We start from the raw sequence: 15,877 nt of genomic DNA on the forward strand, positions 1-15,877 counted from the left end.
AGGCAATCCACTCACCTCAGCCTCCCAAAGGCGTGGGATTACAGGCTGAGCCACCGAGCCCAGCTATATCCCACATCTTTATACTAAAAACTTTTTTTTTTAAAAGGTGACGGCAAATGAAACACGAGGGGCGGAACCCATGGAGCACCCTGCAGAGCCATGGGGACGCCAACCTCCTCCTCACCCTTGACCTGCCAGCCTCAGCCCCTGTGACTCCCAGAGTTAGAACCTGACTTGCAAAGCCAAGGCAGAACCCAGACCCGCCCCTCCTGGCCTCTCCTTCCTTCCAGTGAGGCCAGTCTCAGGAAAGACAGTGACGCCCTCCTGCGGGGACGGCCAGGCTCAGCTTCTCTGAGGGCCCCCTCTGTGACCACTTGCCGCCTCTGCTGAGGCCTGGAGAAGAGGAACCGTGCCCTCTCTCGCTCCCTCCCTTTCTTCCTCTTGTCTTTCAGTTCTTCTTGTGCTAGAAACCCTAATGGCAGAAGTTCGCGTGACAGCGGTGAAACGGGTCACGCCAAATTCAGATGTGCAGAAAAACACCTGGCACTCTCAATTTCCGATCATGGCTTTGAATTTACTCTGACAGCCCACTTCTGCTCCTGGTGGCAGGTCCTGAGAGACAGGGCTGGAGGAAGAGGACTTAAATCCACCAGATAAAGGAAGTTCAGTCTGGTTTCATTTCACACCATCCTTAGGGCAAGTTTCTTTGAGGTGAGCGCCCCATCTTTAGGGCTTCTTCTCTGCTTTCCCCCTAGCTCACTGACGTCTGGGAGCAGGGTGGGGTCAGTGGACACACCCGCACGTGATGAGGACGGGCCTTGGGACCGCCAGCCTGCCGCGTGTGCCCCCGGGGCCCTGCAGACTCTTCCAGAACGTTCCCTGGGCTCTGCCCCAGACCCGCCGCTTGGACACACTGCTCGATCACACTGGGCAGCCCCCTCATGGCCTGCACCTGGTGGGCCCCTCATGCGGACCCAGCCCCATTTTTGCCTCCTCTGCATGCCAGCCACACGCTGCCGTCGGCCCTGACATCGGCCGCTGGCCCACGGTCTGGGCCGTGCGGTCCCCTCAGGCCTTGTCAGGGGACTCTTCGGCAGGCCCTCGGCTCCCCTCGCCTTCACACATGACACCAACGTCTCTCTCCCGCCATGACCTTCCCGCGGTGCTGGAGGGCACAATCTCTGAAAGGGTCTCTCCCCAGGGTCCCAGAGGAAGTGCCGAGGAGAGGGCCACTGCTTGTGGCTTCCCTTTGGGCCTTTCTGGGGTGCAGACTTGGTACCACCACCTCCCTTGGCTGTCTGCCTGACGGGGAAGAGTCTAGAGCCTCACATCTGGCTGCTTCCTGCCCTTGCCCTGGGAAAGACTTGGAGGACTCCGCTGCCCCTCCTGTCTGGTGGAGCCTGGGCTTCCAGTCTGCAGCACAACGCCCTTCCTCCTTCCCCTAGGGGCCTCAGGGGTGCACGGTCCCAAGTCCCATTGTCTGGAGAACTCCCGGTCGCTTAGTCTAGATGGTAGAAAGAGTGTCATGAAAGACACCACTTACACATCACGAGGATCTCAAAAGTAGTGTCCCCTGTAGAGTTGCAAATAGCTTTCTTTGAAATGATATTGAATCATAACAAACTCAAATGAGAAAGAACACATTAATTAGAAATCCTGTCATCAACACTATTAATCACTGGAATCCTTTTGTAAACGAGACAATTCTCTTCATTTTTTTAATTAAAAAAGATTTTTTTTTTTAGAGATGTAAGTCTCACTTTGTTGCCCAATCTGTAGTACAATGGTGTGATCCTACCTTATTGCAGTCTCGAACTTCTGGGCTAAGTGATCCTCCCACTGCAGCCTCCTGAGTAGCGGGACTACAGGTGTGCTTCACCACACCCAGCTAATTTTTCTTTTAAATTTTTGGTTGAGATGGGGTCTCACTAGGTTGCTCAGGCTGGTCTTGAACCCCTGGCCTCAAGCCTCAGCCTTCCACCTCCCATCTAAGTCTTCCAAAGTGCTAGGATCACAAGCGTGAGCCACTGTGCCCAGCTATAAATGAGACATTTCTATAAACAAATTCCTTTGTAAGAATATCTGCATATCTATGCATCTTTTATAAGACATCGAACCCTGTCAGCCTAAATGAGATGACTAGGCGTATCGGTCAGAAAATCATTGGCCTATAATGGAAACCTAAGCAAAGGGGTTTCAAAGATAAGTGTTTCTTGCTCTCACGTGTCATGGAGTCTAGTCTGGACAGTCCAGGGCTGGGGCAGCTTCTTGACCATGCTGCCAGGAGCCAAGGGTCATTCTACCTCCTGCTTCACCACTCCCAGCATATTGGCATTCATTCTTCAGCTGGTTGCCTCTTGGCACAGCGTGGCTGCCACTCCTCCAAACCTCACACTCACGTGTCAGGCAGAAAACCTAAGGAAGAAGGAAAAAGGGAAGGCAGACACCTGAATCAGGAAAGTAAACATTTCCCAGAAAGCCTCAGTATATGTGTTACCGGGCAGGGCTATTCTGCATGGCTCGTCCTGACTACAAGCAATTCTGAGGAAGCTGGACTCATTGGTGCCCTGAACGGAACGAGGGTTTTGTAGTTTAAAAAAAAGGGGAGGGGTGGCAGAATGGGAAGGGATGCTGGTTAAGCAACGAGGCTAGGGGATGAGGACAAGATATTGACTCTTTCTGGGCCTTAGTTTCTTCAATTACAAAACGGATATGGGAGTAATCAATACAAAAGCCGCAAAACTTTTCATCAAAGAGCCCTAACAGTGGATGCTAGCCAACCCCTTTCCTCATTCCAGTTCTAGGGAGAAAGCCAAGAGAGGCCCACAGAATGTCACTGAGTTTCATATTTAATCTTGAAAACTCACGAGTTTTTCCTTCTAGGTCATGATATGTTTGGTTTCATATAAAAAGTAGATATTTTTAAGACTGCAAGTAAAACCACCACGTGCTTGTCCTAGGACTTTGCACCCGCACCCCCCTCAGGCATGCACACGCCGATCTGAGAAGCTCGTAAATCCTTCAAGCCATGCTAAGGCACGATGGGATCGTCCAGTTTCCAGAGTGGAAGGGCTTGCTGGGAGAGCAGAGCTGTCTCTGCTCCTGCTGAGGGCTAAACCGCAGCTTCCTTGTCAAAAGTAGACCTGATGGCCTCTGTGGACCTCTTGGGTCTACTGCAGCTGGCCTCTGCATCCTGGAACTTAGGGGTTCAGGCTCGTAAACACTCATCGTCTTGGCGAGTGCTCTACTGAGTGAGGACTTCTGGAGCTAACACTGCAGAAAGCGGTGGCCCTGCTCATGGGACCATGTAGGAGAGCCAAGGGTCTTGGGGCCTGCTGCTTCCCTCCCAAGCTCCACGGGCCGGACCTGAGCAACAGGCCTGTTTGGTGTCCTTGGCCCAGGGTCAGTCAGCCAAACCTGGAGCAGCCCTTCCTTCTTCTCGCCCGCATAGCTAGGAAGAGCGTGCTTGCAGGCAGGCGCCCAGAGCCCTCCCGGGACAGGACCTGCATCCTCTCCTTTTTTTGAGTCGGAGTCTCACTCTGTCACCCAGGTTGGAGTGCGGTGGCACGCTCCTGGCCACCGCAGCCTCGACCTGCTGGGCTCCAGAGCTCCTTCCGCCTCAGTCTTCCAAGTAGCCAGAACTACAGGCGCACGCTACCACACTTGGCTAATTTTTGATTTATTGCAGAGCTGAGGTCTCACCAAGTTCAAGACCCACGGGCTCAGGCAGTCCACTCACCTCGGCCTCCCAAAGTGCTGGGATGACAGGCTGAGCCACCGAGCCCAGCCTGCGTCCTCTCTTACTGGACAGCCCGGCAAGTAGAGCTGAGCACGGGCATGGGTATGTCAGACCTTATTCCTGGGACAACCCATCTTTCCCCGAGGTAAGGGTGCTTCGAGCACTCCTTTTGTGCATGAACGATGGCACGAAACCACTGATTTCAAGATGTGGGACTAGATAAACATGCCCCCAGACATGTTGGGACATGTTACACAGAGCATTCTGGAGGTGATCAAAGGGCAGTGGTGGGGTGGGAGGGACCCCGTGAAGAGATCCAGCATCTGTAGAACTCCCCACACAGATTAACGTGCATATCTGCATCTTAAGGCTCTGAGAAGTCCTGTAGCAAGGAGACTTTTTGCCTCAGTAAGCCCCGAGTTTCCTAGGCACACATGAATGCAGAGCTCTTCTTCCGTTGCTCACCTGTTAACCACAGACAGAATGCGTTTCGCCTCACCAGTTTAGGAGACAGAGCTTGAACTGGCCGGCCATTAGTGGATGTCAGTTCATAGCCGTACACACCACGTGTGTGCCCACGAAGCCTTCCCCGATGTGGAGGGCGTGAGGCGAGAAGGCAGTTTAACGCTCAGCTGACACTCTGCTCACTGTGGCTTGAGGTGGACCCGCCCGCTCTTGACTTTACTCATCTGCAGAACGAGAGCAGCAACCCTCACCTCCAAGAAGATGGGGGTGGAATAAAAGTGTGGACTCTGCAGCAACTTGGTTGGATTTAGAGTCCATCTACTCAATGATCTATCACAGAAACAAGGAACTGAATACCCATGTTCTCACTCACAAGTGGATCCTGAACACGTATCGTAATACTACCAGGCAGGGACTGGCAGTCGTGGGACACTGACAGGCAAAGGGGGAGGGCACACGGCATCACTAAGGGTGCCTGATTCTAAACCAGGTGAAGTGAGGACCAGGGGGAGGCCCAACCCTCACCTGCACGCTGGCCTCTTAGGTGCCTCGTCCTGGCTTGTACCCCACATCTTTAAAATTAAAATTAAAAATAAAAAAAGAACACCGTGAGGATTACATGTGTTTTAAGAAGAAAATGCTGGTCATTAAGGGAAAGGACGTGTAGCATCTCGGTAGGGACAGGTGTCATTTCACTTAATTCTGTATTCTGGCTTGAGCTCGGATTTAAATGCGGATGTTAAAATGTGCAAAGATTCTATTTTAAATTATGTAAATTATATACCTATGAACGTTAAATTTGTGATCAGGAGAGAAAACAGGAAATAGAAGGAAAAGGCACTTGAAACAGGAAGATGAAGACATGAGCCACAGGCAGGCCTGGAAGGAGGCACTGGCCCAAGGCTTTGGTCTCCTGAGGCTCGTGGCTGCAGAGAGCAGTGTGCCCACTGTGTTCGCATGCCCTCCTGCCCTGTGGCGCAAATGTCACGCGTGCGGCTGATATGCCTTCAAAAGAGAGAGACTGGAGAGAATGCCGGATGCGAGTCTTGTTGTCTCAGTAAGGATTTCCCCCGCATAATCCATCTCCTCAGCTCAGATGAAGGGTGTCATCCAAGCCGCCTGCACAGGCCTGCGGGGGCCGCTACAAATGTACCACACACCTGAATCTGAGCTGGGGGACACAAGCAGCCACCGGGAGGCAGAACACATGGAGGGGGCACAGCCGGAGGCAAGGGCAGGGCTGATGGGCGCTGTTCGTGGGAGCCCCCTTCCCCTTTTTACTTATTTTGGGGGGAGGGAAGCTCTATCTCCTTAAACGTAAGAAAGGCATATTTACCTCTGCACCACTTCAAACAGCTTAGAAGGAAAAGGTCGGGGACTCGTCATCATTAACCTGAAAGATCAAAGGGAATAGAATAGAAAGGGTACAGGATTCGAGGTCAGACAATCCAGGTTCAAGTTCGAAACCTGGCAGCTAAATCTGTAAGTGTCTTGGACCGTTGAGCTCCTCAGGGCCTCAACTTCCTAATCTGTAAAATGAGGGTGATGACGTGGCTCGCTCAGGGTTGTGAAAAATAACTGAGACACACACGAGCAAGCTTGCCATCTCCCACTCCAGGCCCTACGCAGGGTCCAAGCTGCTCCTCGGCTGGGCGTAAGAAACATAAAATGAGGTTTAAGCTGGGGACAGTGGCTCACTCCTGTCATCCCAGCACTTTGGGAGGCCCAGGTGGAGGACTGTTTGAGATAGGGAGTTTAAGACCAGCCTGGACAACACATTGAGACCTTGTCTTTACAAAAAATCAAAAAATTAGCCGGGTGTGGTGGCACGTGCCTGTAGTCCCAGCTACTCAGGAGACTGAGGAAGGGCGATTGCTTGAATCCAGGAGTTTGAAGCTGAGGTGAGCTGTGATCATATATATATATGACCATATATATATAGATATATATATATATATAAGCGTCAGGAGGAGGTGCTTAGATCATTTCAAGCCACTTAGCATCTTACTGGTAAAACAATGCTTGTTCTGATTTTAAACATAAGTATTTTAGAGTAGAAAACATTGCAAGCAACCAACTCTTTAAGTCTCCTAGGTAAGGAATACAGCAAGAAAAGGAAGCTGACACTGCATGAACTTACGTTAAAACACGGAAAGGCACTAAGGTTACTAATAGCCTTCTAATCTCTCAGCCTCACTGGGATTCCGTTTGTTTTTACAATTTACGTCTCATATCATCAAAAAGCTCAGTCACTCAGGCACTACCCAGTTCAAGTGATTCAGGCACAATGGAATTCAAGGACTCAAGTCTCTGTCTGTCCATCTCTGACTCCGTTTTTCATTGCTGGTTATTCTCAGTCCAATTGTGTCTTCCTGCCGCCAAGGAGGCTATGGCAGCTTCAGCTCTCTATCCAGCTAGGTTCCGACCTATTTGAAAGGAGCAAGTCTGCATCTCAGGAATTCTTGTAAAAGTCTTCTTGCATCTCGTTGGTCCAAACTCAATGGCCTACTCAGACCCACACGGCTATTTATGATTGAGGGAAGGCGACCGTCTAATTGCCCAGTTCTTTTGTTTAGAGTGGTGGGGTGCAAGTGGAGATTTGCTACGTAAATGGGTTGCATGCAAGTGAAGTCAGGGTTTCTAGCTGACCTCCTCTTACCTGATAGTAGACCAGGTACCTAGTGTGTTGTCATGTATTCCCCTCCCTCTTCCCTCCCTTCCTCTCTTAGCGATGTTTGGCGTCTGCCAAACTGCTGTCGTGACCAGTGTTCAGCATCCACTTATGAGTGAGAACCTTCAGTTCTTCGTTTCTATGATAGTTCACTTAGTACGATGGTTTCTAGCTGCATCCAAATCGCTGTGAAGGCCATGATTTTGTTCTTTTTTATGGCCGTGTAATATTTCATCATGTATATGCACCACACTTTTTTTATTCAGTCCACTTTCAATGGTCATCTGGGTTAGGTCCATGCTTTTGCTCCTGTAAATAGTGCGGCAATAAACGTGTGTGTAGACATCTATTTAGTAGAGCAATTTATGTTCCTCTGGCTATATTCCCAGAAGGATTGCTGGATCGTGTGGAAGTTCAGTTTTTCAGTTCTTTGAGAAATCATCACACTGCTTTCCACAAAGTTGGAGGCAACTTCCATTGCCACCAACAGTGTAGAAGCGTCCCCTTTTCTCTGCAGCTGCACCAGCACCTGCTGTTTTCTGACCTAATGATGACCATCCTTAGCGATGTTAGGTGTTACCTCACTGTAGTTTCATTTGCATTTCTCTGATGATGAGTGAGGCTGAGCACTTTTTCATGTGTCTGTCGGCTGCTTGTATGTCATACTTTGAGAGCTGTCTGTTCATATCCTTTGTCCCCTTTTTAATGGGGTTGTTTTTTACTTTCAGTTCGTTTGAGTTCCTTGTAGATCATGGGTGTTAGCCCTTTGTCAGAAGCAAAGCTTGCGATTTTTTCCCCCCATTCCATAGGTTGTCTCTTTACTCTCTTAATAGTTTCTTTTGCTGGGCAAAACCTTCTCAGTTTAATAAGGTCCCACCTATCTTAGATTTTGTTGCATTTGCTTTTGAGGGCTTGGCCAAGAATTCATTGCTTATGCCCATGTCCAGAAGGATGTTTCCTATGTTTTCTTCTAAGATTCTTATAGTTTGAGGTTTTTCATTTAAGTCCTTGATTCATTTTGAGTTAATTTCTGTATATGGTGATATGTAGGGGTCCAGTTTCATTCTTCTGCATGTGGCCAGCCAGCAATAGCAATAGCTCACTGCAGCCTCAAACTCCTGGCCTCAAGGGATCCTCCTGCCTCAGCCTCTCAAGTAGCTGGGACTACAAGCACGTGCCACCAATCCCTGCTAAGTTTTTTAATTTGTGTAGACATGGGGCTCCCCTATGTTACCCAGGCTGATCTCAAGCTCCTAGGCTCAAGCGATCCTCCTGCCTCGGCCTCTCAAAGTGTTGGGATTATAGGTGTGAGCCACCGCACCTGACCTACTAAGCTTATCATTTTGATGTATATCCCTTAAATCATGAACCAAAGGAGAAGCCACCATTGTCCCCATGGAACCTGGCTCCACCCCATCCCCCATCCCAGGAACAGCCCTGTCCCTCTAATATCAGGGAAGCCATGTTATACAAGCGCACCCTATAGCAAATCTCCATAAAGAGCTGCTTTCTCCAGTGAGTTCTGGTCCCAGCTGACAACCCGGCCCACCTGGGACCCGCCTTCCTCGTCTAGTGACCATTCCCTTTCTGCTTCATTCTGTAGGCCATTTCTCCCTCCGGCGAAGGTTCCCCTGCCTTCTATCCCTCCCCTGCCATCCACACCAAGACCCAGGTTGTTGGTAAAGTCGCCCCGTCCATCCAGACACCTCCCTGTCGGTCTGACTCTGCATGGGACCTGCCATTCCTGGCATTCAGGACACCTGTAGAACTGCTCGGGGAGCAGAAGTTTCTTGGATCAGCAGAAAGCAGCATTAAGTGGTGTTAAGCCTTTGGTTTGTTAGGAAGTCAGAAGATGGAGAAGCAGCTTCATGGGTGACCAGAGCTTAAGAGTCAACAAGCCCAAGCTAATGGAATAAAGAGTTGCCGTCCCCTCCCTAAAAGAATCAGACTCCCTTCTCTGGACTTGCCCCCTAAACTTTCCTTCTACCTGCTTCCTCCTTCCCTTTTTTTTTGGTCAGGACCTCACCCTGTCACTCAGGATGAAGTTTGATGGCACGATCATGGCTCACTACAGCCTGAAACTCATGGGCTCAGCCTCCCAAGTAGCTAAGACTACGGGTGCACACCACCATGCTGGGCTAACTTTTTTAATTTTTGGAGAGACAAGATCTTGCTATACTGCCCAAGCTGGTCTCAAACTCCTGGGCTTAAGCGATCCTCCCACTTCAGTCTCCCAAAGTCCTGGGATGATAGGTGTGAGCCACTGTGCCTGGCATCTTCCCTTGCTTTGACCCATCCTAGCTTTTCCCCCTCCAAAGTCTAAGCAATGGCAAAATTAATTACTTCACTAGAAGCCATCTGTAAGACTGAATGGAAGTTCTAGAAAAAAGGTTGAGTGCGCACACACACACACACACACACACACACACACACACAGGAGCAGCAGCAGCAGCGGCGGCAGCAGCAACAGAAGAGATAAGACAAAGATGGACTTCTAGAAAGTATTCACTGAGGGCCGGGCTCAGTGGCTCATCCTGTAATGCCATCACTTGGGGAGGCCGAGGCAAGTGGATTGACCGAGCCCACGGGTTCAAGACCAGCTCAGGCAACTTGGCAAGACCTCGTCTCTACAATAAATCAAAAATTAGCCGGGTGTGGTAGTGCATACCTGTAGTTCTGGCTTCTTGGAAGGCTGAGGCGGAAGGATCGCCGGAGCCCAGCAGGTCAACGCTGGGGTGACCGTGAGTGTGCCACTGCCCTCAAGCCTGGGCAACGGAGTGAGACTCCAACTCAAATTAAAAAAAAAAAAGAATATTCACTGAAGCCAATAAACAGGTCTAGAACGAGATGAAAGCCACATCGCAGCCATGGGCTTCAGGTACCACCACCAGCCAGGGGACCCGGGAGTCCGTCATTTAGCCCTCTTCTAGGTTTCAGCCCATCTGCACCTGCTGCCTGGTACCTCCACAGTCTCTACGTGAACACGTTCAAAGTGACGATGACGTTCTTTGACCCCAACCTAATCCTCCTTCTGGGTTTCCATGCTCATTTCATCCTTCTTATAGGCCAGATGCTGAAAGTGCTTTGCATACCTTCCTTCCTTTCCATGGAAGCATGTCCAATCCATGACCATGGCTTGTCAAACTTGCCACCTACACAGCTCTTGAGTTAGTTCTCGTCTCTCCACTCACATGCCTGCTATCCTGGTCTGAGAGGCCGTTGTTTCTTGCCTGGATGGTTACAAATGTCTCCTCCCCTTGCCTTTCTGCATCCAGCAAGGCTTCCCTGTCTTCTATCGTGGATGGCATGGCCAGAGTAATCTTTTAGGAACATAGATTGGATCACATTTTATACACACACCCACACACGCGTGCACACACACACACACACAAGCCATCTAATAACAATAACTTCCTGATATTCCTCGGATAAAGACAAAAATGTCCAACTTGGCCTGGGGGTTCCAGGTCCAGGTCCCTAGGCAAACAGACTCCTCCCACCTGGCCTCATCTCACACACAGCTCCTTCACCCTCTGCACTCCAAGCACACTGGACTTCCTGTGGTCTCTCTGGCCAGGGACTTCCCTTCCCATCTGCCTAGAACAGGATTCTCCCCGTGGCAGCCACCGCCAGCTCGGGTGACTCTTCCCTCTGATCTTAGCACAATCCCCACTGCCCCGGGGAAGTGCTTCCTGTCTTCCAGTCCAGGTCAGTCATCCCATGTTAGGCTCTCCTTGTTCCTTGACCCACCATTGGTAACCTGTCACAGCTGTTAAGCCTGCAATTTATTTAAGAGTTTTTAATGAATGTTCATTTTCTCACTAGACTGTGAATTCTGTCAGGACAGAAATTACATCCTCTTTTTTTCTGCTGTGCATTATATTCTAACATTTGTGCAGTATTAATGGCAGACTCTTCTAAAAGGGTTGCATGACCTTGGGAAGTTGCCAATAGCTGTTGTTTCCTGGGGCTGAGTTTTCCTTCTATGAAATGGGTGTGGTAACAGTGCTCCCTGGGAGACTGTCATCATGAGATATGCGGTTTGTTGTTGATATTTGCCTGCATAAAAGCTCAAACAATTAAACAGAACCATTTAAATATATTGTTCTTTCAGGATCTGGTGGCTCACACTTGTAATCCTGGCACTTTGGGAGGCCTAAGCGAGAGGATTGCTTGAGAACAGGGATTTGAGATCATCATAGGCCTCAAGTTTAGTGAGACCTCATCTCCAAAAAAATAAAAATAAAAATAAATTTAGCCAGGCATGGTGGTGCACACCTGTAGTATTCGTAAGGCTGAAGCGGAAGGATCACCAGAACCCGGGAAGCTGAGGTTGCAGTGAGTCTCGAGAGTGCTGTTGCACTCCTACCTGGGTGACAGAGTGAGACTCCAACTCAAAAAAGTAAAAATAAGTAAATATCTTGTTATGATTTCTGCATTCAATGTTTTAATTAGAATTTTTTGGTCCCATCAATATTTCTTAGTACTAATTGTATAACCAGAATTGTCCAAGTTATCAAATTCAGGTCTGCATTCAGGGAACTTATAATTGTATATAACTGACATTCACCCTGATGGAATGAATCACAATATTTAGGTCTTCTGAGGTGCATACAACAATTTATTACTTCTAGTTTTAAAGCCCTGTCCTGGACGAGTGGCCTCTGTTATCGCCACTCTACAGATGAAGAACTGGAAGCAAGTAGATACGGCATGACTTGCCCAAGGTCAAAGTCTGGAGCCGAGGAGGGAATGATAATCGTAACAGTTTGCATTTGTAAAGTGATTTTCCTACTGAAACATACAAAGCTCTTCATAATGCATAATTTAATCCATCATCACAACAATGCGGTAAAGATAAACATAAAAACATACGTTTCAATAAGGGGAAAAAGTTTTAAAATTTAGTTGGGTAGCTAATGTGATAGTCATCCGGCCAGGCTAGATGGAAAAGGCATATTTTGCATCACGCTCCAAAATGGAATATTGGAAACTTAGTGAGAGTTCCAGGGGAGGGTAAATTACTCAGGTCAGGATTCTCCTGGCTGTATCTCTTGCTTCCTGCTCCCCAAGTTTAAGCAAGGGCAATACACAAACAGAGAAGCACTTAAGGGAACGAGTGTGGATTTGGAGTCAGCCAAACACAGTTCTCACCTACACTTAGCACTGTGACCTTAGGTAAAAAACTTAACCTTGACTCTACCTATTTTCTCATTAGTAGAGTAGAAATAATAACTCAAGTACACAGGTGAATCTTTAAAAGAAATCAGGTGTCTAGGATAGGGTCAACTGCATAAATGGTCGGTATTACTATTTATTTTTTTATTTTTTAATTTTTTTTTTTTGAGTTGGAGTCTCACTCTGTCGCCCAGACTGGAGTGCAGTGGCCGCTCCCGGCCACCGCAGCCTCGACCTGCTGGGCTCCGGCGATCCTTCCGCCTCAGCCTTCCGAGTAGCCGGAGTTACAGGCATGCGCTACCACGCCCGGCTGATTTTTTTGATTTATTGTAGAGATGAGGTCTCGCTGCCCAGGCGGGTCTCGAACCCGCGGGCTCAGGCAATCCACTCACCTCAGCCTCCCAAAGGCGCGGGATTACAGGCTGAGCCACCAAGCCCGGCTGGTATTACTATTTATATCTGTTAATAACAACAGCTTTTTCAAGTTGTTAACAAGTGGCCAAATTAATTAAGCAAGAAATTCTGAAGACCAAACATATGCGTGGAGTTTAGTTAAAGGTGAGGAAGTGGTCAGCTGAGATGGACTAGTAAGGTCCATCCTCCCACCGGAATCCCCGGTTTCAGTCAAGGGCACCCCTCTCCCTACACTCCATCCCTGAAGGGACTCATGCATGGTGGATCTGAGGCCAGAGCTGTAGCAGGCTTTCCCCAGGCGGGGTCTCTGGGAGCGGGAGCAAATGTGGAGGAAGACGGTCCCGTCCGATCCCAAAACAAGAGCAAAGAACAAAGCGAGAACAACGGGCCACCCACGTCTTGGGGATGTGCAAGAGATCCCCGAGGGACCACTCCTGAGAAGCAACGGTTGGAGGAGACAAGAAGCTCAAGGAAGATGCTTTTGGGGGCACACCAAAGCCACATCTTCCCTGGCAGAGAACCAGAAAAAACCCCTCCTGCCCAAGATGTAGCATGCTGTCCTCATCTGTTGGGGAAACTTCCATTAGGCACTCAGAACACTTCCTTTAAAACGCTAATGCCTTTGGCCTGCACAAGTTTTCTGTGTGCTGTCAAACGCTTCAATCCAATGACTGGGTCCTGATAGTTATCTGAAATGGAAATCTCAGGAAGTCAAGTTCAGGAGGAGACTCCCCTTGAAAGCAACAGCACCGCTGGGAGGGAATCCGTGGAGCCCGTACGCTGTGGGCATAAAGGAGAGAGGCAGCAAAACCCAGGTGGCTGCATCATGGAACCAGGGACTTCTGCAGAGCATGAAAGATTTTCCACATATTATTTAAGCTGGAAGTCCTTTCTTCCAGAGCAATTAGACAAGAAAAATGCATAAAAGTTGGAGGTCTCACACTTCCCAAATTTGAAAGAAGTAAAATTATTTCCATTTGCAGATGACATCGTCTTATATATAGAAAACCCTAAAGATTCCAAAAGAAAAAGAACTGTTAGAAAAAATACACAAATTCAGCTAAGTAGTAGGATATAAAGTCAGCACACTAAATGAGTTATGTTTCTATACATTAACAGTGAAAAATTTGAACTATTAAGAAAACAATTCCATTTACAATAGCATTAAAAAGGATAAGATACAGTACTTCGAAAAAAAATTAACCAAGGAGGCAAAAAACTTGTATACTGAAAACTACAACATGTTGCTGAAAGAAATGAGAGAAAATACAAATAAACGGAAGCATCCAGTGTTCATGGATTAGAAGACAATATTGGTAACGATATTGATTGTTCAAGTCAATCTACAGAGTTAATGCAATCCCTATCAAAATTCCAATGGCTTTTTGGGCAGAAATAGAAAAATGTATCCTAAGACTCATGTGGAATCTCAAGGTACCCCAAATAGCCAAAACAATCTTGAAAATAAAAGAACAGGCTCGGTGGCTCAGTCTGTAATCCCAGTGCGTTGGAAGGCTGACGTGAGTGGATTGCCTGAGCCCACGGGTTCGAGACCCGCCTAGGCAACTTGGCGAGACCTCATCTCTACAATAAATCAAAAAATTAGCCCGGGCATGGTAGCGCGCGCCTGTAGTTCTGGCTACTTGGAAGGCTAAGGCGGAAGGATCACCGGAGCCCAGCAGGTTGAGGCTGCGGTGGCTGGGAGCGGCCACTGCACTCCAGTCTGGGTGACAGAGTGAGACTTCAACTCAAAAAAAAAAAAAAAATAATAATAATAATAATAATAATAAAACAAAAGAACAAAGTTAGAGGTCTCACTTGCTGATTTCAAAATGTATTACAGAGCTACAGTGATAAAAATTGTCTCATAATAGCATAAAGGCAAACTTATAGACCAATGGAATGAAATAAAGATCTCAGAAATAAGCCCTCACATATTTACTCAAATGATCTTCAACAAGCATGCCCAGATCATTCAGTGTAGAAAGGATAGTCTTTTTAAATAAATGGTGTTGAAAAAACTGGATATCCACATGTAAACAAATGACCTTGAACCTATCTATACCTTACACTATACACAAAAAACTCAAAATGGATCAAAGGCCTACTCTGAAGAGCTAAAACCATGAAACTCCTAGAAGAAAACATAGGGGGAAAGCTTTATGGCATTGGATTTGGCAATGACTTATTGGTTATGACACTAAAAAAGTCAGTAAAGGAAAAAAATAGATAAATTGGACTACATCAACATCAAAAACCTCTGTGCATCAAAAGACACAATCAGCAGGGTAAAAAGGTAGCCTACTGAATGAGAGAAAATATTTTCAAATTATATACCTAAGGAGTAAATTACCAGAATATGAAAAGAACTCTTTTTTTAAAATTATTTTTTATTTTCCCAAGACAGGGTTTTGCACTGTTGCCCAGGCTGGAGTGCAGTGGCACTGTCATTATGCACTGCAGCCTCAAACTCCTGGGCTCAAGGAATCCTTCCACCTCAGCTTCCTGAGGAGCTGCAATTATGAGCATGAGCCACATGGCCAGCCTTTTTTTTTTTTTTTTTTTTTGGTAGAGGCAAGGTCTTCCTATGTTGCCCATGTGAGTCTCAAACTCCTGGCCTCAGTCAGTCCTCTCTCGTCAGCCTCCCGAAGTTCTGGGATTACAGGCATGAGCCACTGTGCCCAGTCCAGAATATTTAAAGAACTCTCACAAAGCAACAACAAAATAACAAACAATTTAATTTTAAAATGGGTAAAATATTTAAACTGATATTTCCCCAAAGAAAATATACAAATAACCAATAAGCACAGGAAGATGTTCAATGACACTAATCAATAAGAAAATAAAAACAAAACCACAATGAGATATCACTTCACATTCATTAGAATGACTAGCCTTAAAAACAAACAACAAAAAACCCAGAAAATAACCAGTGCTGACAAGGATATGGAGGAACTGGAACCTGTGTGCATTGCTGGTGAGGACGTAAAAGAGTGCAGCCGCTGAAAAACAGTTTGGCAGCTCTAAAAAATCTTAAATGTAGAATGCCCATGTGATCTAACATTTCTACTCTGGGCGTGTTCCCCAAAGAAGTGAAAGCAGGGACCCAGATATTTGCACACCTGTGTTCATGGCTGCATCATTCACAATAGCTGAAGGGGGGAAGCAACCCAAAGTGCAAAGTCCATCGATGCACGGACGACCTAAGCAACGGAACGTTATTCCGCCTTCAAGAGGAAGGAGATTCCGGCACAGACCACAACACGGATGAGCCTGGAGGACACTAGGCTAAGTGCAACAAGCCAGTCATAAAAGGACGATTGATTTCGCTCACGTGCAGTGCCTGGAGACAGAATTCGTCGAGGCAGACAGTGAAATGGTGGTGGCCAGGGGCTGGAGGGAGGGGGAGA

The sequence above is a fragment of the Carlito syrichta genome, unplaced genomic scaffold (genome assembly GCF_000164805.1).
Source record: "Carlito syrichta isolate Samal-C Ts95f unplaced genomic scaffold, Tarsius_syrichta-2.0.1 Scaffold165621, whole genome shotgun sequence".
Taxonomy (NCBI): Eukaryota; Metazoa; Chordata; class Mammalia; order Primates; family Tarsiidae; genus Carlito; species Carlito syrichta.